The sequence below is a fragment of the Dermacentor andersoni genome, chromosome 11, assembly GCF_023375885.2.
Source record: "Dermacentor andersoni chromosome 11, qqDerAnde1_hic_scaffold, whole genome shotgun sequence".
NCBI classification, from domain to species: Eukaryota; Metazoa; Arthropoda; class Arachnida; order Ixodida; family Ixodidae; genus Dermacentor; species Dermacentor andersoni.
The window spans coordinates 126,366,445-126,390,776 of record NC_092824.1 but is presented as its reverse complement, the minus strand read 5'-3'; the positions used below and the strand labels follow the sequence as shown (position 1 = coordinate 126,390,776).

The 24,332-nt window shown below is 50.7% G+C and overlaps 1 pseudogene; it reads right to left on the bottom strand.

Moving 5' to 3' along the window:
* Nucleotides 1-779: 779 nt before the first annotated feature.
* On the bottom strand, nt 780-1,768 carry LOC140214010 (uncharacterized; annotated as a pseudogene).
* Between the last annotated feature and the right edge of the window lie 22,564 nt (nt 1,769-24,332).

The following is a 24,332-nucleotide window of genomic DNA, read 5'->3' as shown; positions in this document are numbered from 1 at the left end:
GGCCGCGGACGGCACACTAGCCAGTATATTCTAGGCACTATACCAAAACTACAGTGGCTAGAATAGGAGAAGTGTGGTGAGCGCGCCTGCTTCGTCGTGACGCTTTGCAGGGAACGGGACAGGTGGCGCTGTAACCCGCTTACACGTAGGGTGCCTCGATGTCCTCCTCGCCCGCCGCGGCGGGCGAGGAGGACATCGAGGCACCCTACTTACACGTCAGGCGCTTGGAGAAGCGTTGCCTAGGCTATGGTCTTCTAGTTCACTATACCTAGGCTGCGCCTGGTTGCATTTCTTTATTCGATTTCGCGTTCATGCTGCTACACAGCCTAAAATAACATGGTGTAGCGCAAGGAAGTGGCAAAATCTTCCGCAGAAGTTTTTAAGCTAACGAATGCGGCATGCATTTAACGGAATCCAAGCGACGTACGGGCAGTCGCATACTCACGATTATGGCGTTTCCGTTCGCCCTGGATCTTAAGCAGTGCCCTAAAGAAAAGAGTGAGGGCCACAAATACTTTTATTGCCATAACAAGACTAAATTTCCGGCTCACAATATAGAAATACAGACGCGAAGCAGTCCTTTTCAACTGAATGCTCATGTAAGACGACTGAGCTTCAGAGGCTTTATTTTTTCTCGCGAGAAGATGCGCGTTCCTTGTTCAGGGACTTCGTGAAGAAGTGAAGGCGTGTGATGAAAAAGAACTTTATAAACTGGTTCGTAAGAATGATACCATGGCGTGCACAGCCGACCACGACAGAATTTTTCTGCAGGCAGGAGGTCAGCTCATCCATACTGTCTTGGTGTAGTTCATTGTAGCTGAACCATGTCGTGAAGGTGATCTGAAGGGCATCCACAAAGGCGAAGAGCTTCTCCGAAGGGTAAAGGAGGCCGCCATTATCAAAAAATCTGTAAGCACAGCGAGATTTCTGTTCGCCTTCTGCGGTGATACGAGAAGCTCTTTAAAGCAGTCGCTGCAGCCGCTTTTTACTATCGTTTTCCTGGCAGCATATACCCTGCTATGTAAAAGACAAGTCGGGCATCGCTTCTATTTTCGGTATACACATGATCAGGAATGATCTTTGATTTCTTGAGAACCTCAGAACTTAAGCTTCTTCGAGCTTGCCTTTGTCAAGCAGTGAATCTACTTGTTTGGCCTCACTTCCATCGGCTAACAGAGAGGTAAGCAAGCCTCCTGCACAGTTCCCGCTGCTTGGTGCCTTTACCAGATCACAGAAGCTTAGGCAGTTCACTGTGATTAAAAATTGGGTAGCTGTCGGGTGATCGTTGCATCCTGAAAACTGACGGATAATGCCAAACAACTTTTCTATGCAGTCTTGGCTGAGTCGGCTTGTGAGGACGTACTTGAAACAAAAGTTTCTCATTGAGGTACTTTAGAAGGCCCAGAGTAGCATCCAAGGTAACTCTCAGTCCCTCAGGGTTGCTTGCGGAAATGAATCCAAGCTTGGAACTGCCCAAGGAAGCTTCCCATTTATTTAGGTACTCTTGAAAATCGGTTATGTTCTTTTCCTGGGGAGAACCAACTTTCAGCCCTTTTGATGGGATGCGTGCTGTCATGGCCTCAATTAATTTTACCTTCATGAGCACAAATGCTTGTGTTGGTGCCAGTTTACCCCAATGCTTAGATATCTCACTGTTGTTGAAGAATACCCCACGGAGAACTTCAGCACTGAACAGGTGGAATGCGAAGTTTACTTTCATCTTTTCAAAGTTGTTGGGGAGAATGTGCGACATCGTGATTTTAGGCATCACTTTCAATGTTACAGAGCATTTATCTTCATCGTACGCCGCCTTGATGTGCTCCATGTAAATAGCACCATCTGGTGTTTTGTAGGGAGCATTAATAAAACCATTCCTGACACATTTCACCAAATGTAGAAAATCAAAAATGAAAAAAGGCGCCTCCCTATCTCGACGGGATGTGGCTCGGATGACTTTATCGAGGATGAGGTCCCCGATATCCCAAACTTGCGCCACATGGATCAATTTTACGAGGCTCCATCAGAGGTGATAAAATCCACCATGAGGCCGGCTTTCTCTGTAAGCAGCACGGCTTCCATTATGATCTTCCAAAGCAGTGCAGCCTTCACATTTTCCCTGGAAGCGAAACAACCCAGTACTTGGTGCCAAGAACCTCTCAATGGTTGAAACATAATGACCGTGCACTTGACACGAAAACTGCGCGCACACGACGCTATCGAAACAGGCGGATGGATGGATGGATGTTATGAGCGTCCCCTTTGGAACGGGGCGGTGGCTTGCGCCACCAAGCTCTTGCTACTATGCTGCTTAATATCCTACCTAGGTTAACCAATGAAAAAACAAAAAAACCCCACTATGAACTACCACGTCCAAATTTTCTGATACCCTATTGCGAACTGTGCTTTTGTACGTCTCCGTCTTTTGTCGTTTCCCTACTTTTCTTCCACCAATCCTCCAATCGCCTCTTACTGATGTCTATTGCGGACCTGTTTGCTTTACCACTGCTCCCGCTGAACCCAAGGGCTTCAAGGAGGCCAGTGCCTAAATCGACCGCTGGATAGACGTCTTCACATTCTAATAAAATATGCTCCGTCGTTTCCCTAGCTTTACCGCAGCAAGCACATGCTTCTTCTTCCTTCTTATATCTTGCTTTATAGGTGCGTGTTCTAAGGCATCCCGATCTCGCTTCGAAAAGTAATGAGCTTCCCTTTGAGTTATCATAAATGGTTTCTTTCCTAATTTCGTTTTTTCCCCTTAAGTAGTTACTCATGGCAGGTTTCTTTTCCATTGCCGCCACCCATGAGATTAATTCAGCCTCTCTGACTTTCCGCTTGACCTTTGTTGCTGTGTTGCCCACCCCACAGGCCACATACTTGCTGGTAAGCTTCCTAGTTCTTTTCCTCCACTGTGAATCAATGTTTTGCCTGTACAGATACCTGAACGTGCACTCTCCCAGCCCATTTACTTTCCTCCATATTCCTCAGCCGTTCTTCATACTCAATTTTACTGCGAGCTTCCCTCACTTCAAAACTAGTCCAGCCCATATCCCCTTGCACAGCTTCATTTGTAGTCTTCCCGTGCGCGCCCAATGCGAGGCGACCCACTGACCTTTGGTTCCCGTCGAGTCCTGATTGTACCCCTGATTTAAAGCAAACAACCGCATTTCCAAAAGTAAGTCCTGGAACCATTACCCCTTTCCACATACCTCGGAGGACCTCGTACCTATTGTATCCCCATAGCGCTCTGTGCTTCATTATGGCTGCATTTCTCTTCCCCTTGACTGTTATGGTTTTTTCCTGTGTTTCCATATATCCGTTGCCTTCGTTTATCCATATACCAAGGTATTTATATTCTGTTACCCGAGGTATTTCTTGGCCCTGTATCTCCACTGTCTGTTCACTGTTTTCATTGAATACAATAACACCTGATTTTCTAACACTAAATTTCAAACCTAAATTGTTGCCTTCCTGTCCACAGATATTAGCCAGACGTTGCAAATCACTTTGCTTGTTTGCGAGCAACACAATGTCGTCCGCATAAAATAAACCTGGGAGTTGCTGCTCTATTACTGTACCTGCCTGTTTGTATGAGAGATTAAACCCGATATTACTTCCTTCTAGCGCCCTCTCCATCCTCACCATGTACATCATAAACAGCAGCGGGGATAAAGGGCACCCCTGCCTCAGTCCCTTGTTGATATGAACTTTCTCCGCGCTCCTCATCCCTTCCCATTCAACGCAAACAGTATTTTCTAGGTAGATCTCTCTCAAAAGCTGTATACAATCGTTACCTAAGCCTTCCCCTTCCAGAATATCCCACAAAATGCTGCGGTCTACGTTGTCGTATGCTCCTGTAATGTCCAAAAAGGCCACATACAACGGTCTGCTTTCTGCTTTTGATATTTCAATACACTGAGTAAGAACAAACAAGTTATCATCCAAACGCCTACCTATTCTAAAGCCATTCTGAAGCTCTCCCAAAATGCCATTATTTTCTGCCCATGCTTGAAGCTTTAATTTGATTGCCTGCATTGCTAGCCTGTATATTACCGATGTAATGGTCAACGGTCTATACGAGTGAATTCTGTCTTTCTCCCCCTTACCTTTATAAATTAAATTCATTCTACTTTGTCGCCAACTGTCTGGTATTCGTCTATCTTTTAAAGTTTTTTCAACTGCTTTCACGAGAGCTTCCTTACTTTTTGGTCCCAGTTCATTTATCAGCCTAACGGGAACCTCGTCTAGCCCTGTGGCTGTGCGCTTAGGAATTTTCTCTTCCGCTTTCTTCCAGTTTAAATTTGTAAGCACTAGCTCCTTTCCCCCTTGGGTCTCTTTCATGCTCTTTTTTTCCTCAAGTACAACCTTGTCCTTGCCTTGGAAGGATTCGGCTGTTACTTTTTGGATGTAATTTATTGCTGCTTCTCCTTCCAGTCTGTTTTCATCTTCGTCTAGGATATGTTGTTGTATTGTTGTTGCCTTCCTGCCTAATAATTTTATGTGATTCCAAAATATTCTAGGAGCGGCCTTCTTTTTCTCACGTATTTCTGACAACCAACGTTCACTTTCACCTTTTAATTTTGTTTGCACCAGTATTTGAACCATAGACTTTTTCTCCCGGTATATTTCCCATTTACTGGTTACTTCATCCTGTGGCAACTGCGCCTTCTTTGCCTGCCTGTGCTCTCGAGATGCTTTCTGTCGTTCGGCGATGGCTTCTCGTATCTCCTTGTTCCACCAGCTTTTCGGTTTCTTTTTTCCTTTCCAATGAACATGTTGTTTCTCTTTCCGTATTTCTGTCGTTACTACACTTAGAAGCTCACCATATTCCCACCCCTTACTTGGAGACTTGCCAATTTCTTCCTCCACTCTAGTGACTATATTTGCTATTTGTTCAGCGTTCAAATTTGGACTGGCCATTTTGCTTTCGTTGCTCTCTTTCCCAACTACATATCCCATTTTCAAAATGATGCGTTTATGGTCACTCCCTATGCTGCTAAACCCTTCCTCATCGATGACCATTTCTCTCAACTTATCATGAATTCCTTCTGTCATCAGACAGTAATCAATGGTCGATTGCCGGTTTCCCACTTCCCACGTGATCTGTCCTTCACACTTAGGCCGTGTATTCACGATCACGAGGTTATGTTGCTCACAAAGGTCTAGCATTGACTTCCCGTTATTGTCGGTATAGCCATCTAAATCCTGTATGTGGGCATTCATGTCACCTAATAGGACAATCTCAGCACCATTCCCGAAACCCCTAATATCAGCGCTTATGCATTCCACTAACTCTTTATTCTTCTCTGTGCAATTTATTCCGGTCCACAAATACGTAACTCCAAGCCAAGTTTCTTTCCCACTCATTGTACCTGATAACCAAAGATGCTCTTGACATTGTGAATTTACTCTTTTCCATTTGGCTCCCTGATGGATGAGCATTCCGACTCCCCCTCCCTTTCTTTCCGACTTAGTTCTGTTGCACCCTTCCCATACATAATTCTCAATAACTGGCGGCTCTTCTGAGTCTCTAAGGTGCGTTTCTGTAACCGCATACACCCCTATTTGTTCTCTATGTAACTGCTCCTCAATCTCTGCCCACTTTTCCTTTCTTCTGCCGCCCTGCATGTTTATGTAGCCTATTGCATGGCGAGCTCTTGTTCTTGCTTTCCTCCTTTTTCTGTTATCGACGGCGATGCTCTTCTGATGTTCCCCTAGGGGACCTTCTTTATTACTACCTACTCTGACCTCCTGAGCGCCCGCGGGCCCCCTAAAAAAGCAACAGCGCGACCCCCAAGTCGCCAGCCCACTTCTCGTGCTAGCCTGTAATTGAAGTGGATCCCATCTCGTTTAAAACCACCACAACTTCTCACTTCCCTGTTTACTTCGACAACCTCAAAGCCTTTCTCTCGGCTCATTTTCCATATTGCCTCATTGGCAGCCATTACGGCTCTTTGTACGTGACTGTCACGCACAGGCACCTCCGGCACCGTGCAAACCACGATCTGCACCTGAGGGGATAGCTCGCGCAAGTCGTCCACCCCCTTCGCCAAGCGCTGGGCTAGTCCTGGCCCTTTCCTGTTCAGGACGTCATTTAGCCCACCTGCTACTACGACAAGGTTGCGCACGTGGGCATTTTCCGTGAGCTTTTCTTTTGCTCGCTCCATGACAGAACCCAGTCAGCTCGGCGCACCGTTACTAGAGGTAATCTAGTAACATTGGCTCGGCGGTCGTCACACTTCCCTATTCTAGCCACTGTACCAAAACTGACAAAAAATACTTGCAGACTAGTTTGCCAGTCAACAGAATGCCAATCCGTAGCCTGTACTTCCCATCATTCCCATCATAGAGTTTCATATTAGTATACCTAGGGGGAAATCTGGCGCTGCGATCGTTCAACCACCATGGGAATGATGGGAAGTACAGGCTTCGGATTGGCATTCTGTTGACTGGCGAACTATAGTTTACAAGTATATTTTGGCAGTTTTCGTTATGACGAGATGACGTTATGACCGATATGACGAGAAGAGCCATTTTTTTTCCAGCGTTCATGTCGATGCGGAATAGAAAAAAATACACACAATACATGCATCATACATCTGGAACCTGTGCGAGAGAGAGCATCATTTGTTACAACGCCGCTTTTCTTCCAAGCTGTGCCAGCGGCTAGATGCATGTGAGCTCGACCGTCTATTACTGTCGTGCAGCGTAACCATTTCAAAAAATTTGTTTGCAGAGTCTAAAGCATGCCGTACTCAAGCGATAAGAAGGCGAACATGGTCTTAGCTTTGGGAGCGGCACGGGGCAACAAGAGGAAAGCTGCCAAGGTATACAAAAATTGGCAATATGGGGGGAGACATAGCACGAACACAATTATGAGGAGTTACTTGACGCTGAAAGAAACAGGTAGCTTAAAGAAGACGCGGCGCAGAAAGGGAACCATCAGTGAAGAGGCCGAAGGAGCCATTTTGGCTTTCATGACTGCAAACCCTCATTCCAGCGTGCGAGTCTTCAGTGTCAAGAGTTCTTAAGAAGGCTGATATGCATTTGTATCACCTCCAACTGCATCAAAAGCTGCAAGAAAGCGACTTTCAATGGCAGCTCGATTTCTCAAATCGGATCCTTGTGAACAGCGACGAAATGCCGGATTTTGTTGACAAAGTGCCCTAGACAGATGAGGCAATCGTCTCCAGAAATTCTCAAGTCAACATCCATAATGCGCATTACTGGAGCGATACGAACCCGCATTGGGTGACGCAGACCAGACACCAGTTCCAATGGTCATTCAGTGTGTGGTGCAGTATCTTTGACGGAAGAATTATTGGCCCCATATTTTTTTACGACATGCTCACTGCTCAGTGGTACGTGAACGACATCTTGGAAGGCACAGTCGAAAATTTTCGCTGTGATCTTCGTTTTGCGTTTTTAAAGCGAACTTGGTATCAGCACGACGGTGCACCAGCCCACAGTAGCAGCCTTGCTCGAGCCTGGCTTGACGAAGCCTTCAAACGCCAGTGGGTCGGGCGGCATGGACCAGTGGCATGGCCTGCAAGGTCACCGGACTTGACACCTCTCGACTTCTTGTGGGGACATGTGAAAGACCGAGTGTACCGCAAACCTACAACTACACCACATGCGCTAAAGAAAGAGATTGCTGAGGTCTGCAGCGAGATACCGTTTTTGTCATCAAAAAGCTACATCAGACGTACTGAAAAGGTGCCAATACTGCATTATGGCAGAGGGCGACTTGGTTGAACACATTCTTTAGACAGACATCACAACGAATAAATCTCTACAACCGTTATCCACGAAAAGAGCCATCTGTGTGAGGCCTTTGTACGACGTGGAAAAGGCACGTAAGTAATATGAAATTACAAATTCTCTGCCGACAAGGAATGCACAGGAAGCTAAAAAGCAACCTTCCGTGTCAGTTTACACTTTTTCCTTTTGTGACAACCAGCGTAATTCACACGACGTTATCAAGCTTGTTATAATACGTGTATGCTTGTTGGGATCTCGCTCCCAAATTCGAACTCATGACCTTGTCATTTTTCCTCCGCATGCATTCTGCTAGCGTGAGACTGCTATTATCGCCGCAGAAACGGGAGCCGCGCTGTATTTCAACTGCCGTGCGAACCCACTGGCGTTTATCTAGGAACCAAGCAGAACGCGAAGCTCGGTCGTGGGCTGCACGAAAAGCGCAAAGCGAGCGATGTAATCGCAGCGCATTCGGGCGCACAGAGTGCGCTGTCACGTGGTATTTTTTAAAACTCCCCGGGCTTTCGTTTCTCCCGAGTAAAAACGGCCACGCTAAGTCCATCTCGTTGGAAGTGCCTGGGTTGGGCAATATTTGTGGAGCTCCACAACTTTTCTATTGACGCCTGAACGTTTTAAGCTATATTTAAAAAGCTGATTAATTTATCTCGGCTAATTACTCAAAAAAAGACGAGCAAAAAAATGGTACTGTAAGCTTAGATAAACGCTAACACACACACACACACACACACACACACACACACACACACATACACACACACACACATATATATATATATATATATATATGGTTTGCAGATATGCAGTGACCGCTCGGCGCAAGGAACACATCACCATAAAGAAAGAATAGTGGCGGAAGTCAGTGTGAGAATATGCTCATTGCCCGCGGGAATGAAACAGTCGGTAGACGTGACGAAACGTAGGCTATGAGCATCGATAGGGGATGAAGATTCAGTGTCCGTCAGATGAATAGTTCGCTGACGGCAAGAGATGAAAGCTGAGGCGGAGGACAAGAAGTCCCATCCCAAAATCATCACGCAGGTACACGAAGACAGCACGACGAAGTGAATGTGGTGAAGGATGCCATCAATGAAAACACGCGCAGTGCAAATACCGGAGGGCTGAACAAGAACTGCATTAGCACAAAGAAGGGGAGGGCCATTACACGGCGTCTTCACTTTTCGCAATCGAGAACACAAGTCAGTACTAATAACGGAACGCGATGCACCTGTGTCAACCAGGGCTTCGATTCGGACACCTTCAACACACACCAAAATTGCATTTGACGGGCGCTCCGGAGGAGTTTCACGTTGTCCAAAGGATGCAGCTTTCCTTCCTGAAGCTGCAACATTTAGTTTTTCGGGCGGTGATCGGAGGACAAAGTAGCCGGTCGAAGAAGAGAAGAGGAGCGCCGCATCGGTGATGGAGAGCGACGACGCGGGAAACGCAATGAACCGGCAGTGTTGAAGTCCTGTGGAGATGGGGAACGTCGTGGATAGTAATCGTATAAAGACGCCGACGTTGTGGTACAGGGCCCGAAAACTCATCCCTTTTAAACTCGTCATAGCCACGTCTTTCATCTTGCTGACGGCGTCGGCAAAACCTTGAAATGTAGCCACGGATGCCGCAGTAGTAGCAAACCGGTCGAGGTGGGCTCCATGCGTTGTAAGACGAAACAGCTGGTGGTCTTGTAGTGACAGTATTCAGGGACACGTGCGGTGCAGGTGCCTGTTGTGGTGGCTGCTGGGAGGGTGGCACTATAGAGGCAACCTGAGCATATGTTGGTGTAGGGATAGGGTGCGGGATCGGGACTTGCGGGCAGGTCACAGCAGCTATCTCTTCCCTCACAATATGGCGTAGGCCGCCACCAGGAGGCATCAGATGGACCTCAGCAGGGGTTGACGAAGCTTGGGCGTGCAGTTCCTCACGGACGATGGAGCGAATCAAGGCACGGAGCTCGCTGTCGTTGGACGCCTTGAAATCAGATGTGTCAGGGTGCAGGCGGAGCATATGAAAAACTCATCGTGACGCTGATATGTACTGATTATGTCTGCGACGGTAGTGGGATTAGCACTACAAGAGCATTGAATGCCCGTGTACGCCACCTTGAGCAGGTGGCGTATACGGGCACTCTCTGCAATCGAGGTGTTCACGCACCGGCAAAGGGCGAGGACGTCTTCTATGTACGAAGGGTACGACTCGCCCGAGTGCTGAACACGCTCAGCAAGCTTCTTCTTGGCGATATCGGAGCGGACAGACGAGTTCGCGAAAATCTGGCGTAGGTGGTGTTTAAAGGTGCTCCAGTTGACGAAATCGAGCTCATGATTGTAAAACCATGTTTTCGCAACGCCGGTTAGGTAGAAGGCAACAAGAGCAAGTTTTGCTGATTCGTTCCAGCGGTTAAAGTCACTCACGCGCTCGTATAGCTCCAACCAGTCTTCAACGTCGTCACCTGGAAGCCCAGCAAACACCGGTGGGTCCTTCTGGGGAGTGGCGACTGTCCATGGGAAGCGCTTCCCGCAGGAGCAGGCAAGGTGGATGTAGTGGTATTGGTCTGCTGGTCTTGCGACATGGTTGAGTGCAGTTGGTAGAAGCGGCGACCCGAGCGGAGCTCCAGGGATGTTGCGTAGGTGAATCTGGAGAGAGACCGGGAGCGAGAGGACGAAGGAACCGGACCGCACAACGTTACTAGACTAGCTTCAGTTTTCAAACTCGGCGCCGTTTTGCGGAACCGCCACCCGCCCGCGCTTTCGTGGCGCTGCAGTCGCGCCCGGCTTCACCTCCTCAATAGCCGGCTACGCGGGCGGGCCGGACTATGCATGCGGTGCAGTGGTGGTAGGGTGGCTAGTAGTGGTGGTGTATTCTTGACGGCGCATTTCAGCAAGCATGTCATCCGCGAAACTAGCCTTCGCCGAGTTTGTTAAGAATATCAGCAGAAGATGCCGACGTGCTGCGTACCTGGCTGCATAGGCGGCTATAGGAACGATGACGACAGTTCGGCGCGCAAGTTTTTCTGTGCTCCCAGCAATGCGACGCTTCGCTAGGCGTGGAACAGCGATTCATCGTGCCGACCGGGAACTCTCTGTGAAATCCACGGCACGCGCTCGTGCCACTGCTCCCGCGTTCGTCGTCGTCGTCTTCCACAGATGACAGCTTCATCACGAGATCCTCCAACCCACAGAACACTCACATAACGACAAGATAGTTCTAGCACTCGATCTCAAGGGTGACGTTGATAATGTTAAGCAAGCCGTCATACTAAAGCACCTTAGCGAGACCAACTGCGGCGCTCGTACATTCAACTATATCAAACATTTCTTAACGGACCGCTTGGCATATATACGCCTACAAGAGACCGAGTACGGCCCATTTGAGATGGGAACACGGGGCACACCACAAGGCGCTGTGTTGTCCCCGCTTCTTTTAACATTGCCATGGCACACCTCCCGGCACAGCTGGCGGGTGTCGATGGTGTTCAGCATGCGCTGTACGCCGACGACATCACCATCTGGGCCGCTACGGGAAAAATAGGAGAGATGGAGGAGTGCCTGCAAGCAGCGGCGAGCATAGTAGACCACTATGCTACGTACTGCGGCCTCTAATGCTCCCCGTCCAAGTCTCAATTTGTGCATATTCGAACTTGCCCGAAATGCAAATCTTAATTCAGCTTTCTCTCGCCAGTGGCCCCATCCGAGAAGTGGAGGAGATTCGAATACTCGGTCTCTTCATTGATCAACACCGCAAGGTCGGCGACCAGGTGGGCCGGATGGTTCGCCGCGTTTCCAACAAGCGAGGAGGGTTGCGAAGTAAGGATGCGGTGCGGCTCGCACATGCCTTCGTAACTAGTAGAGTACTGTACTCGACCCCATACCTACGCTTACGGAAACATGACAAAGATTGCTTGGAGGTAGTACTCCGCAAAATGTTCAAGAGAGCCCTCGACCTCCCGATCTCCACTTTCAACGCGCGTCTTCTCGCGTTGGGGGTGGTAAACACCTATCGGGAACTTCGCGAGGCGCATCTCGTTAACCAATACACGCGTCTCGCCCAGACCGTGTCCGGTCGCCGCCTCTTAGACCGGTTACATATTAAACATGACCACCATACGATGGAAAGGGTTCGAGTGCCCGAATTGTGGAGACGCGCCCTCTACGTTCGTCCCCTTCCAACTAAGATGAACAAGGAGGACCATAATGGCCGGCGCCAGGCGCGGGCGGATGCCCTGCACCGCCACTATGGCTCTAAGAAACACGTCTTCTACGTCGATATTGCAGGCCCCAACCACTCCAGGAGGGGATGGTACGCGGCTGCAATCATACACGAGGAAAGGCAAGTGGACGGCCTCTCGTTCAAAGCACACAGCTCAACGCATGCGGAGGAGGTGGCGATCCCCCTCGCAGCCTCCCATCCCGACTCTAAATTCATCCTCACAGACTCCCGTGGAGCCTGTCGTAACTTTCAATTGGGATGGATCACTCCTCTCGCTGACAAAATTCTTCGCCGCTGTATTCGCGACTGCGATCCAACTCATCGCTCAATAATATGGGTCCCCGGCCACCAAGGCATGCCAGGTAACGAAGCCGCCCATGAGGCAGCCCGCGCACTCGCTTACCGGGCACCAGGCATCACTTGGGAGGACCTTGACCCAGATCACAACCCTCTTCTTTAATCTTTTAAAGACATTACTGAGCACTATCGTGCCGAACACCGCCGTTACCCGGTTCCTATGAAGGGACTGGGTAAAGCTGGCGAACGAACTCTCCTTAGGCTCTTTACAAACACCCTGCTGTGCCCGGCGGTTCTCAAGCACTTTGACCCAGGTTCTTTTGACGGCCGCTGCTCTTTCTGTGGGGAGGTGGCCGACACCTTCAACATGGTTTGGGCATGCAGGCGAAATCCTTCTCTCCCCCCCATCACCCCTTCCCGAGAGGACTGGGACGCGGCCCTACTCGGCTGCCAGGAACTATCGGCCCAAAAAGCCCTAGTTCGGCGGACCTGCGTAGCGGTCAAGACCAACGGGGTCCCGGAACTAGAGACTCCGCCCAGTATTGCAAGGGGCGCGACCAACTAGAGGTCTCTCCCCGAGCACCTCTCTGTGTATATATAGCCCAATAAATGCTTTTCACCACCACCATCCACAGATGACTGCGTTGCCGTTCATCATTCCAGCGTAGAATTTCAATTCTGTCGTCGTAATGGGCAGGCCGCGTTTACGGTGGTATGAGCCATTGTTTAAGGGAGTATGAAGGAAGGAAATACACTTTATTCAAGGTCCTGCAGGCCACGAGAGCTTTGGGCTCTCGTGGAGTGGGCGTCTCCCACGACGGAACCGGGAGGTTGAGTTTCCTGGCGGCGTCGTGGACCTGCTGGACAGCCCAGAGTTGGGGAGCGAGTTCTTCGATCGCTCCGCATTGCTTCTTCAAAGTTGCGCTTGTCCGGTTCGGAGTTTATGTGAGCTTGCGAGCACGGCCAGAGTAAATGGTAGACGTTAAGGGATGTATTGCAATTGGTGCAATAAGACTTGTCGTAGAGCTCAGGCATGTAGTGGTGTAGTCTGTTTTGCGTGGGATATGTGTCTGTCTGTAGCATTCTGAGTGTAACCGCTTGAGCTCGAGTGAGCGTACGATGTGGCGTGCTATACTCTCTACGTTGTAGGTAGTAGTGTTTAGCGATTTTATTGTATGTAGTGGGGGCGTCCTTGTTCTCCGAGTGGTCGGGTGAAGCCGCGTGGTCCTAAGTGTGCCGGGAACCAGTATATGACGTGATTCTTGATCTATTTCTTTGCGACAATTCTGAGAGCCTTTGCGCAGACCATGCCCTTTTGGAAAGCTATGATAGGTCTATTCGATTCAGCCAAGTTTCTCTGCACCTTCTGCACCTATTCACGGTGCACTGCACCTAGACCCTCGATTGCCCGAGGTGCAGCAGTGCACCCTGCACTCCCGTGCTCGATTGAAAGGGGTGCAAGGCAAGGTGCCGCCGCGGTGCACTGCACCCTTGAACCTTGCAGCGAGTGGGTGCAGCCCGGCACCCCCTGCACTTTTTCGTTTGAGGTTCCGTGCACCTTTTTCTGAATCGAACAAACCTGATAGCGGCTATGGAGTCGCTGTAGATGTGAGAAAGATTGTCGTCGGTGAGCGCAACAGCGATCGCAACCTGTTCCGCAAGACACATGGTGCGACTTTCCGTGCGATCTGTCGTACGGCGCGTCGTGTGCGACTTGCCGCATGCGGCGATTCGGGACACATAGTACGAATGAGCGAGCGACGGGTAGCTCCGCCCAGAACCGGCGCCCCTGCGTGGAAGTTAGGAATGCTGCGTAACTTCGAACAGAAAGTGAAAGCAACCGTATGTATATCTTGTTTGAAACAAACGATGACAATATAAACACGGCTATGCGAACACTGTAGACGTCTTTCCGCAAGGCCGCGTTAGCAGTATCGGATCCGTTGACAGCCGCCGATGGCCAGGAGCCGGCAGGCATAGCTCGCTGGTCCATCGAATCCGACACCGGTGGCGCTTGTGACACGATCGCTTTTAGAGTCACATTTTTTCCAGTGACTCTAGATCGCTTTAAGGTCCCTCTATAATTTTCAAGGTAGCGACATCTGCCGCGCGCGCAACCTAGGAAGTTCCTGTAGCAGACGGCGCCCACGCTAAACCGCGGCATTCGTGAGGTGAAAAAATATCTGCATACACGCGGAAATAAAACCTACTGGTGCCTGACTGTGGCGAAAAACGAAAGAAGGACCCCAACTGCTAAATTTAGTCCTTTAATTTCAAATGAGCGCTCCAAGAAAATAGCCCAAGAGAGCGTAATGAGGGCTTGATCGCCTCGATTCCGCATGTTTACATTTCGTTCGTTTGCGCTCAATCACCGCGCGAGCCTTGGTGATTGCTTGCGCTTAATCCCGTATGCTCTGTGAAATCATTTGCATGTAAGTGTGCTGCGTACACATAGCGGTTGCATTGAACGAAGAAGTCGTGTAAAAATGAAGGCTGACAGTCGCTTAGACCGAAAAACTTTGGACATAACGTCGCTCAAACGTGCGATTCTCAAAGCGCGTGACCCTCACGGCAACTAAACAACACCCTGTGTGTGTGTGGAAACGAGTGCGCCAACTGTCTTCTAGCCGCTGAGTGTGTCTTCGTGTAGCGATTACACGACGACTGCTGCGTCTTGTGGTTCAATGCTACGAGCCAGTGCAACTGTCGTGACATGATGAAGAGGCGGTATGGATCGTGTCAGCGTGTCTCCCGAGCGTTATCGGGCTGCCAGCGCGATCTGATCTCGCGGCACACCAATATCAAGCGTAGTGTGTGCGCGTGTGTGAATGCGGTTGACTGTTCTCGTGAACCGTGCGACGTCGCCGCGTAAACTCGAATCATGACGCGCATTGTTGTGTTTATCCCTTTTCGCCTCCGTGCACCGCTAAAGCCCCGTAAGAATTAGAGGGCCCTTATACGAAACGCACGCGGATTGGCCCAGCTATTACTGCACTGTGTTTTGCTGGCAATCCGTGTATCGCTTGTGGCGTTTTTCTTATGTTCATTTGCAATTGTGTGTTTTTCATCAGTAAAATGGCATTGCCGATTACTGAAACATCTTCGAGTGTAAGGGAAAATTGGAAGGAACGAGCTCGCAGCTGTATGTAATGTACTTTGATATACTGTATTACGGTTTATTATTTGACGGCCAGTAGCTGTGGCTATGCAGTATTCATTTTTAAAAACAGAGTAATGCAGGCACTTAGCAATATATTCACATATGCAATGCACAAAATACGATTAGGATATTGGAAATTATTTTTTGGACATGTTGTAAAGCGCAGTTAACAACGCGCGCACAAACACAGGAAAGTGTAAAAGTAGAATTCGCTGCTGAATTTTATTTTTTATCGCAGGTAACGCAATGCGGATATTTGTCAGCGAGTTAGTGTGTTTCTGCCCCACTATACATACAGACATACTGGCCGATGCCTGAATGACAGGCTGCGCGAGCATGGTTACAATGCCAAGAATTGTATTACAGCTGGGGGGTTTCTCGCGCAGCACTGCAAAACGTGTGGTTGCGAACCTATCTTAGAGGAATGCGTCATTCTTGGTCGCAGTCGTAATCAGCTCACAAGAGAAATCGTCGAAGCAAAGGCTATCATTGGTCTGGGCCATGCATGTGTCAGCTCACCCTCATTATCATTATCAAGAAGTGAATCGGCGTATCTCCGACTGCAGCCACAGGCTGTATGAATGTGTTGCCACCTGGTTGCTATCGGTTTTCTTGCTTGGTTTTCTTTGTTGATGTCACATGGTTTGCGAATGTATAAGTAGTCTTGTGTCACGAAATAAACCTCAGTTGGAAGTTAGCGCTCACCCTGTTTTCCGCTCCCTTTGATTACCCCTACCTCTGTCCTTTTTTGCTCGTCCTGAGCGGCGCTACTAGCCTTAAACAGTTATGACATACCAACTCGCCCAAACTGCCACGCTTTTGACCTTCATTTCTAGTTCAACGGGCCCCTCTCTTGCTACTACTCGTGACCCGTATGCTACTGTTTCGCTCATCGCGGCTACCGTGTGCAAAGCCCGTACCTTGGCCTTTTGTGCTCGCCGCAAGATTATCCCACTGGAAGTAGGTTCCCTGTTTGGTGGATTCATTCCCTCATCCGGACATTCCAGCAGAATCTGCAAGATTCTCAAATCCGAGATGCACAGGCAGGCTCGGCTCTACCGCCAGGTGCTCTCCACTCAGCTCAAGGCTTCTACGGAACCTTCTTCGCTGGGTCTGACACTGCGGAAATTTCTACGCTTCGCTGACCAGAAAACCGAGTGCTTGTGGCAGTGCCAGTTGCGTGAGCTTCGTGGCCGTTGTTCCGGGAGAAGAGCGACTCCTGGAAACACTGTTCACTCGCCGGAAAACTTGGACCTACCAGAACACATTCACAACGTTTTGGCGTTGGGACCTAAGTTCGCGGTGGAGTCTAGTAAACTACCGGAAGAGATGCTTTCAATGGTGAGGCAGATTTCCAAGTTCGCGGCGGAAGAGGATGTTTCGCGCGTTATTTCCGAAGGTGTAGGGGCCATATCCCGCTCTAGACAGGCACTTCCGAAGGTTTCGTTGAGACGTGTAGCTAACTATCTGCGTGACAATTCGATTTGCGTGTTACCGGCAGATAAAGAAGGCGGGTTCTGTGTACTCTCAGAAGGGAATTTTCACGCAAAAGCTGGTCTGGCAATTTCCGCGGTTTTTAACCGTCAGGATACAGTGTCCTTAAGCAAGGTAAAAGCTAAGGCTAAGAAACTTTGCAGGGAATGCAACTTGGACAAAGTGTTGAGAAACATTGCCAGCAGCAAACGAGATCACCTGGAGGTGTTCTTTAGCGCGAAAACGCACAAACCTGACGTCCCGTTGAGGGTTATTGTTTCAGAAAAGGACACGTGGCAGAAGTCTGTCACACTGTTTCTGCAGGCCAAGCTAGCCATTTTACCCGTGAATGACCCGTTGTTAATACGCAACTCCGATGAAGTAATTGAATTTTTAAAGGACAACTCTGATCGAGGCTTTCGTGTCTTCTCTGTCGATGTCAAGGACCTCTACTATTCTATTCCTCACAATGACCTGATGTCAGCTATTTCGCAGACAATTGATGAATTTGGCGTCACCCGTTTTCAAAATAGTGCTGGGCTGTCTAGTGATCACTTTTTAAAACTTTTGAGCTTTTATTTGTCGTCTACGTTCATTACTTGGAATGACACCATCTATTTGCAGAAAAACGGAGTATGCATTGGTTCCTGCATTGCCCCGCTCCTCAGTGATTTATTTTTAGCACGCCTAGACGTCGCCATGTCAGTCAACCTTTATCAGACTAACATTTTTAAAATATTTCGTTACGTGGACGATTTTTTGTTTTGTGTTCAGTGTTCACCGGCTGACCTTGAGACTGAGGTTGCCTCGGTTATGCCAATAATCCAAGAATGCCTTGCGCCCCTCGACGTTACCTACGAACTCCCACAGAATCATAAGATCCGGTTTTTGGATTTACGCTTATCTTGTTCTGATAGTCATACATGTTGGTACTATGAACCTCGCGCTAACAAACCACTTCTTCCGTTCCATTCCGCCCATTCTAAGTTGGTGAAGAGAGGCATTGCTAACCTTTGCCTTAATAATGCTCTGAAAAAGTCGTGCCACCATAGTGTTTCGTCTAGCTTTGCCTCTCAGTGCGAACGGCTTTCGCAGGCTGGTTATCCCGTGTCCCTACAAGTGTCAATAGCAGAACGAATTCTTAGACAGTGTAGAAAAGACAACCAGCACGCACATAATCCTGTAACCACTCGGGGTAGGACTAGCGTCATCCCTTATATTCACACCGTCTCACACAGTCTTAAGAAAATCGCCCAGCGAGCGAACGTTCGTGTAGTATTTTCTGCCCCAATAAGCTCATGAGGATTTGCAAACTCACTAATCCGAATAAGGTAGCTCCTCTTTCCTGCGACAAGAACCACAAAAATAAGTTTGTTAATTGCGCACATTGTGTTGTTTATTCTTTTCCACTCAAGTGCGGAAAACGTTACGTTGGACAAACTGGCCGATGCCTGAATGACAGGCTGCGCGAGCATGGTTACAATGCCAAGAATTGTATTACAGCTGGGGGGTTTCTCGCGCAGCACTGCAAAACGTGTGGTTGCGAACCTATCTTAGAGGAATGCGTCATTCTTGGTCGCAGTCGTAATCAGCTCACAAGAGAAATCGTCGAAGCAAAGGCTATCATTGGTCTGGGCCATGCATGTGTTAGCTCACCCTCATTATCATTATCAAGAAGTGAATTGGCGTATCTCCGACTGCAGTCACAGGCTGTATGAATGTGTTGCCACCTGGTTGCTATCGGTTTTCTTGCTTGGTTTTCTTTGTTGATGTCACATGGTTTGCGAATGTATAAGTAGTCTTGTGTCACGAAATAAACCTCAGTTGGAAGTTAGCGCTCACCCTGTTTTCCGCTCCCTTTGATTACCCCTACCTCTGTCCTTTTTTGCTCGTCCTGAGCGGCGCTACTAGCCTTAAACAGCCCCACTATTTACTTGCATGCTAGGTCATACTGCACTTGCTAAGTCAACGGGCTCGTAATGCACTAAAATCAGTAATCTCCACGAACTTCGGCCGTCAACATTCATGCGCGCGAATGAAATAATACTGCAGCTCTGCACACACAGGTGTATACTTTCACTCGCACCTTCGTATCGCTCTACGTTATTTTCCTCGCATAGTCGTGCAGTTGCCGACGGTTCAGTCTTTCCGTCCATTTCTATGCAACCAGAATCACCTTCTGGTTAGGTTTCTCTCCGCACCATGGGCACTTAGCCTCATACTGTGTAGGAAAAATTTTTCTCAGAAGGTTTAGATTCGGGAAAGTACCCGTCTGCAGTTGTCGCCATGCAACAGCATACTCTCTGCTTAGATCCTTATCTGGGGGTGGGTACTTCAGTCTGACCCCTTTATAATAATTTAGGATATCTGAGTAGCCCATGGGTACTGACTCGGGTTCCTCAAGGCTGGATGTCTCGGACGCCTGGTTGGTATGCCTCGAGCTATGCTATCCGCCTCTTGGTTCCCTGTTATGCCAGTGTGCCCTGGTACCCAGATTATGGTATGCTGAACTTTGTTTCCCGGGTCGCATGAGCAGAGTATGTGGCGTGCTCTGCGCCCAATTCTGCCGTTTGTATAATTACGGCATGCTGCTTGAGAGTCTGTTATTATTGTTAGGGACCTGCCAGATCGATAGCCCTCCAGTGCTGCCAGAGCCACAGCTGCCTCTTCGGCCTCGACTACCGTGCAGTCCTCTAGTGATGCGCTGGTGATCTCCTTGAGGTCCGAATTAACCACCGACGCCACTGCTCTGCTGTTTTGTCTTCCGCCTTTGACGAACGTTGCCGCGTCCGTATACCTTGTGTTGTCCTTGTTCGCCAAGGTTCTCTGCACGTACTCCGCTCTTGTTTCTCTACGCGCCTTGTGCAGGTTCCGGTCCATATTCTTGCGTATCGGTGCGACTCGCAGTGTACTGCGATACTTGTCCGGAATGGCCTCGGTACGTTCGATCTCTTGGATCATGTTGCCGCCGCCGTATCTTAGCAGGAGCACCCTTCCCGTGGGGGTCTGCATCAACCTACGTGCCTGAGAGCATAGTAGTGCTTCTCTTAGTTCACTGAAGGTATTGTGCAGTATCTATACCACATATCATGGGCCTGTCAAAATATTGAGTCCCCAACTATCTATAAAACTAAAAACCCGAGTGTGGAACAGTGGGAGAGTATGCTTTCCAGCGTAAGCTTGAACGGCCAAAAGCGCCTAGTAGAGCGAGCTCGCGGGTTGGCCATACTCAGTGGAGCCTTGGACTAGGGCACCAACCCTGTGATTGCAGACAGAAGAATCCATCAGAAAATGGAAGAGGCCGTCTGACCGTCTGAAGCCGCGAAGATCTCTTTTCTAGAGCCCAATAAATGTTTTCCGATCCGATCTGGTTAGGTTTTGTTTGCTGCGCGGGATGCAAAATAACTTCTTGTCGTCCTCCGTCTGATCTCGGCACCCATCCGCACAGCAACAAGGCATTTCGGTCCTCCGCATCCTAGGTCATACCGATCTATTCAGCGGGCTCACAGCGAACTAAAATAAATAATCTCCACAAACTTCGGCCCTCAACATTCATGCACGCGAGTGAAATACTATCACCGCTCGACACACGCACGTGTATACTTTCTATCGCACCTTTGTATCGTTGTATGTTACTTGACTCGCATAGTCGTGCTGTTACCGACGGTTCAAAGTCCGTCCGTGCAATTCTATGTAACCATACTTTTCGTCTGGTTAGGTTCTGGTTGCCGCGCGCGATGCAAAATAACTTCTTGCCATCGTTCGTCCGGTTCCTGCACCCAACCGCACAGCAACAAGGCATTTCGGCCCTCCCGGAACGAAATTATCGCAGCGATGTGCGTAGCACAACAGGCGAAACGCGCGCACTTCGCCCGGCGCGCAGGAACTTTCATGGCGGCAAAGGGGCGGAGCAAGGTCACATGTCACCGATCAGCCTATCGCAGGCGTAATTGTCGGCTGGTTCAAAGCCTGTCGATACTTTTAAATGATTGATGGACTTTAGATCGCTTGCAGCTCGTATAACGAAGCGCCTATGTTAGTCGGCACAACGTGTACACAGTTATGTCACGCTTAAATTGCAGCACATTTGGCGCCGACAGAAGCGAACGAGCATGCCAGGCGAGCTTGCGATCGCTGGGAGACGATGTAGGCCTAGCTCGCCGGCCGTCTATCAGGGGCCGAGGGTCCTTGCGATGCGTCCGCAGCTCGTAATAAAGCGCCTAAATTCATCAGCACAATCAATGCCTGAACATTTATGTTTCGCTTAAGTGAAAATACGGTTAATTTTTCTGGTGCCGTTAGTAGCGATGAGTAAACACGCCAGTCAGGCGAGCCGCTTCGTATACAGACGATTGCTGGCGCGTCTGCGCTGACCGCGTCCGAGTAGATATCACGCCAAGGATTTACTATTTCGCACAACATTTTATAACACGCACTATTTCGAGGTCACTTTATTCTAGAAGTTATTTCGTGTCAGAAACAGATTGTAGCCGATTTATGTGCCGCCGTCAGCGGCGAAAGAGGCCCGCGTTTCGACCAGGCAGAAAAAAAAATGGCTGTGGCTTAGCTAAGGTTAAGCCTAGGATGCGAAGCATACTAGCCTTTATTTTAATTGTTGAACCACTGTTTAGCCTGGTGAACTGCTGTTGCTTGGCTATATTTGGTTCGGCTAGACGAAGAAACAACTCATGCGTTACTCTGCTTCGCCTTCAAGAGTGGAACGCGACAGCGTTCCCGTCGACCCGCCAAGGGGTGTAAGACAATGGGCTACGGCGCAGCGACTACGCGCCCCGCATTGGACGCGGTGAGCGTCGAGCAACGCAGCGTTCGGCGCGGCAACGAAATGCGCGCCTGAGCAAGCGACGCACGCCTGAGCCTTAGAAACAGCTCGTTTCCAAGGCAACACCGCATTCACTAGAGGCGCTTTTGTACCGCTTTGAAGCATCGTACTCGTGGCTCAGTGGTAGCGTCTCCGTCTCACACTCCGGAGACCCTGGTTCGATTCCCACCCAGCCCATCTTGCAAGAGTTGAGCCAAAGCCACCTAGAAACAAGCGCAGCTGCTTATATACCGCCGCGACGCCGGTATATAGTAGTATATACCGGCGAGCGACGGCGCGAGTTGGAGCCCCAGTCGCGTCTGAGCTGCGATCGGAGAAGGTCACGTTGCTCCTAGCTCTGACGACTTCGCCTCGATTGCCACCACGTGTTTCGGCGTCGCACATGTTTGCGCCCGCTTAGGAGCACGTTGCCGCGCTTTTCGCTGCTTTCGGCTTTCTTCCCGCACGCGAGAAGAGGCCTCGGCAGCACAATATGGAGTTTCGGCCACCCGGCGAGCCGCCGCCACGCGTCCGCCATCGACGCCATGCCAGCTTGAGCCGGTTGACACTCGGCCCCGCGACCCTCGATGAGCTCCGGGCAAGGGAGGACCTCGAGCGTCGCGCCACTCGCATGCTGGGCGAGTGGCTACGTGTACGGGCCCCCTCGTTGAAGATCCCTGCAGTTCCCCCCGTGCCTACGACCGCACCGGCAGCCCCAGCGGCAACTTCGGCGCCATCCGAGAACGGCCCTTGCGTGCAGGAAACCCACGCTGAGGTGCCGCTTCCCCTCTCGGAAGACGAAGAAATGGACTTGACCAGTTCTCGGAAACGCGCCCGCGAGAGCGAGGATGACGAACCTGCCGGGCCACGCAAGCAGCCGCCGAGCGTTGCCCCCTGCACCGTCTCCGAGCTCCAACTTCCATCCGACCCTGCCACCCGTGTAACAGCCGTCGTCTCTAATGCACCGCTCCCCGTCGTTGCGCCCCAACTGTCACAGACGCCGGCTGCCGCAGACGAAAACGCCGCCGCAGTGCTCTCCGAGCGTTCAGCCCCTACTAAGCCCGGCCGAAAAAGGAAGCGACGCTTCCGCCAGTTTGCCGAGCTCATCACGGATGCGTCGCAAAACGCACATGCCTCCCCTGACAATGCCGCCGACACTGTGCTCTTCCGTCCCATCGGCCGCAAAAACAACTTTTTGAAGCTGTCTAGTGACCTTATCGCCGCCCAACTTTGCCGCATTGATGGCGTCAAACGCGTGCGAGTCAACTTTCGCCGTAACGTGGTTGCGGCAGACTCTGTGCCCGGTGCGGACCTGTCCCGCTTGCTGGATGTACGGGCCATCGCGGACATACCAGTGAAGGCGAAAGCTCTTGGCAAGCACTCTTGCGTCGGCGTCCTTTTCGGCGTTGACAGCTCCTTTGACAACGACACACTGAGGGACAACATAGAGGCTCCCGTTCCCGTTCTCTCCTGTTCCCGCAACGGCGCAAACGTGAGCGTCACCTTTGCCGGCAACGTCGTCCCCACGGACGTACTTCTCTTCAAGCAACGACGGCTCGTCCGACCTCGTCTGCCACGCCCACTCCAGTGCGACCGCTGCGGTGTGTACGGCCATGCCGGCGCCACTTGCTCCTACGACGCCCGTTGCCTCCGCTGCGGAGGTGGTCACGCGACAAGCGACTGCGCCGCGCAGCACCCCGCGTGCGTAAACTGCAAAGGCCGCCATGCAGCAACTGAGCCGCGCTGCCCACACTGGCAGCTCGAAAGGAAAGCAGCCATCCTGCTAGCCTCCTCCGAGCAGCCCATGACTCGGAAGAAGGCGCTCGAGCTGGCCAAAGCTCGCGTCGCGCAACCTGAGCATCGTCAGCATCAGCAGAACGTGCCCCGCCCTTCAGCGACGGTACAAGCTGGCGTGTCGTTCAGCGATGCTTTACGTGGCCGCAGCGTCAATCCCGCCGCGCCGGAAACCACGCCGCCTCCCGCAGTTGCCCCTGTTGGCGACCCGAGGGACGCCCTGATCGCGGCGCTCGCCGCAGCTCTGCGGGCGCTCATGGAGACCGCCCCGCACATGGACGACACGGTGCGACAGATGTGCACCGCGGCCCTGGCCGCACAGCAGTCCCTGCCTCGTCATGGCTAGCCGAGCAGCGAAACGTCGGCCGCGCATACTGCAGTGGAATGTCCGCTCGATGCGCCGCCGGCACCCGGAGCTTTGCCAGCTTCTTCTCCTGCACGAGTACGATGTGCTCGCGTTGCAGGAGACACACGTACGCGACGGGGAGTGCAACCTTCCGGGCTTCGTCGCCTACCACAGTGCCGTCACGTGCGAACTTCAGTCTTGTGCCGACGTTCCGTGCCGCGATCCCCTCCACCCACCCGGCCGCTCTCGAGCGTCTGTTTATGTGCGAGCGCGCTTTGGTCAAGCCGCCGTCTCTGTGTCCGACATCGTTCCCACCTCCGTGGAGTGCGTGGCTGTGACTGTGCGCGTTGGGGGGGTCGACACTTGTGTCGCCAGCGTGTACGTCCAGCCCGTGCAGCGATGGGATACCTCTTTCGTGGAGAGCCTCGCCGCGCGCATCGACGGTGACTGTGTTGTGTGCG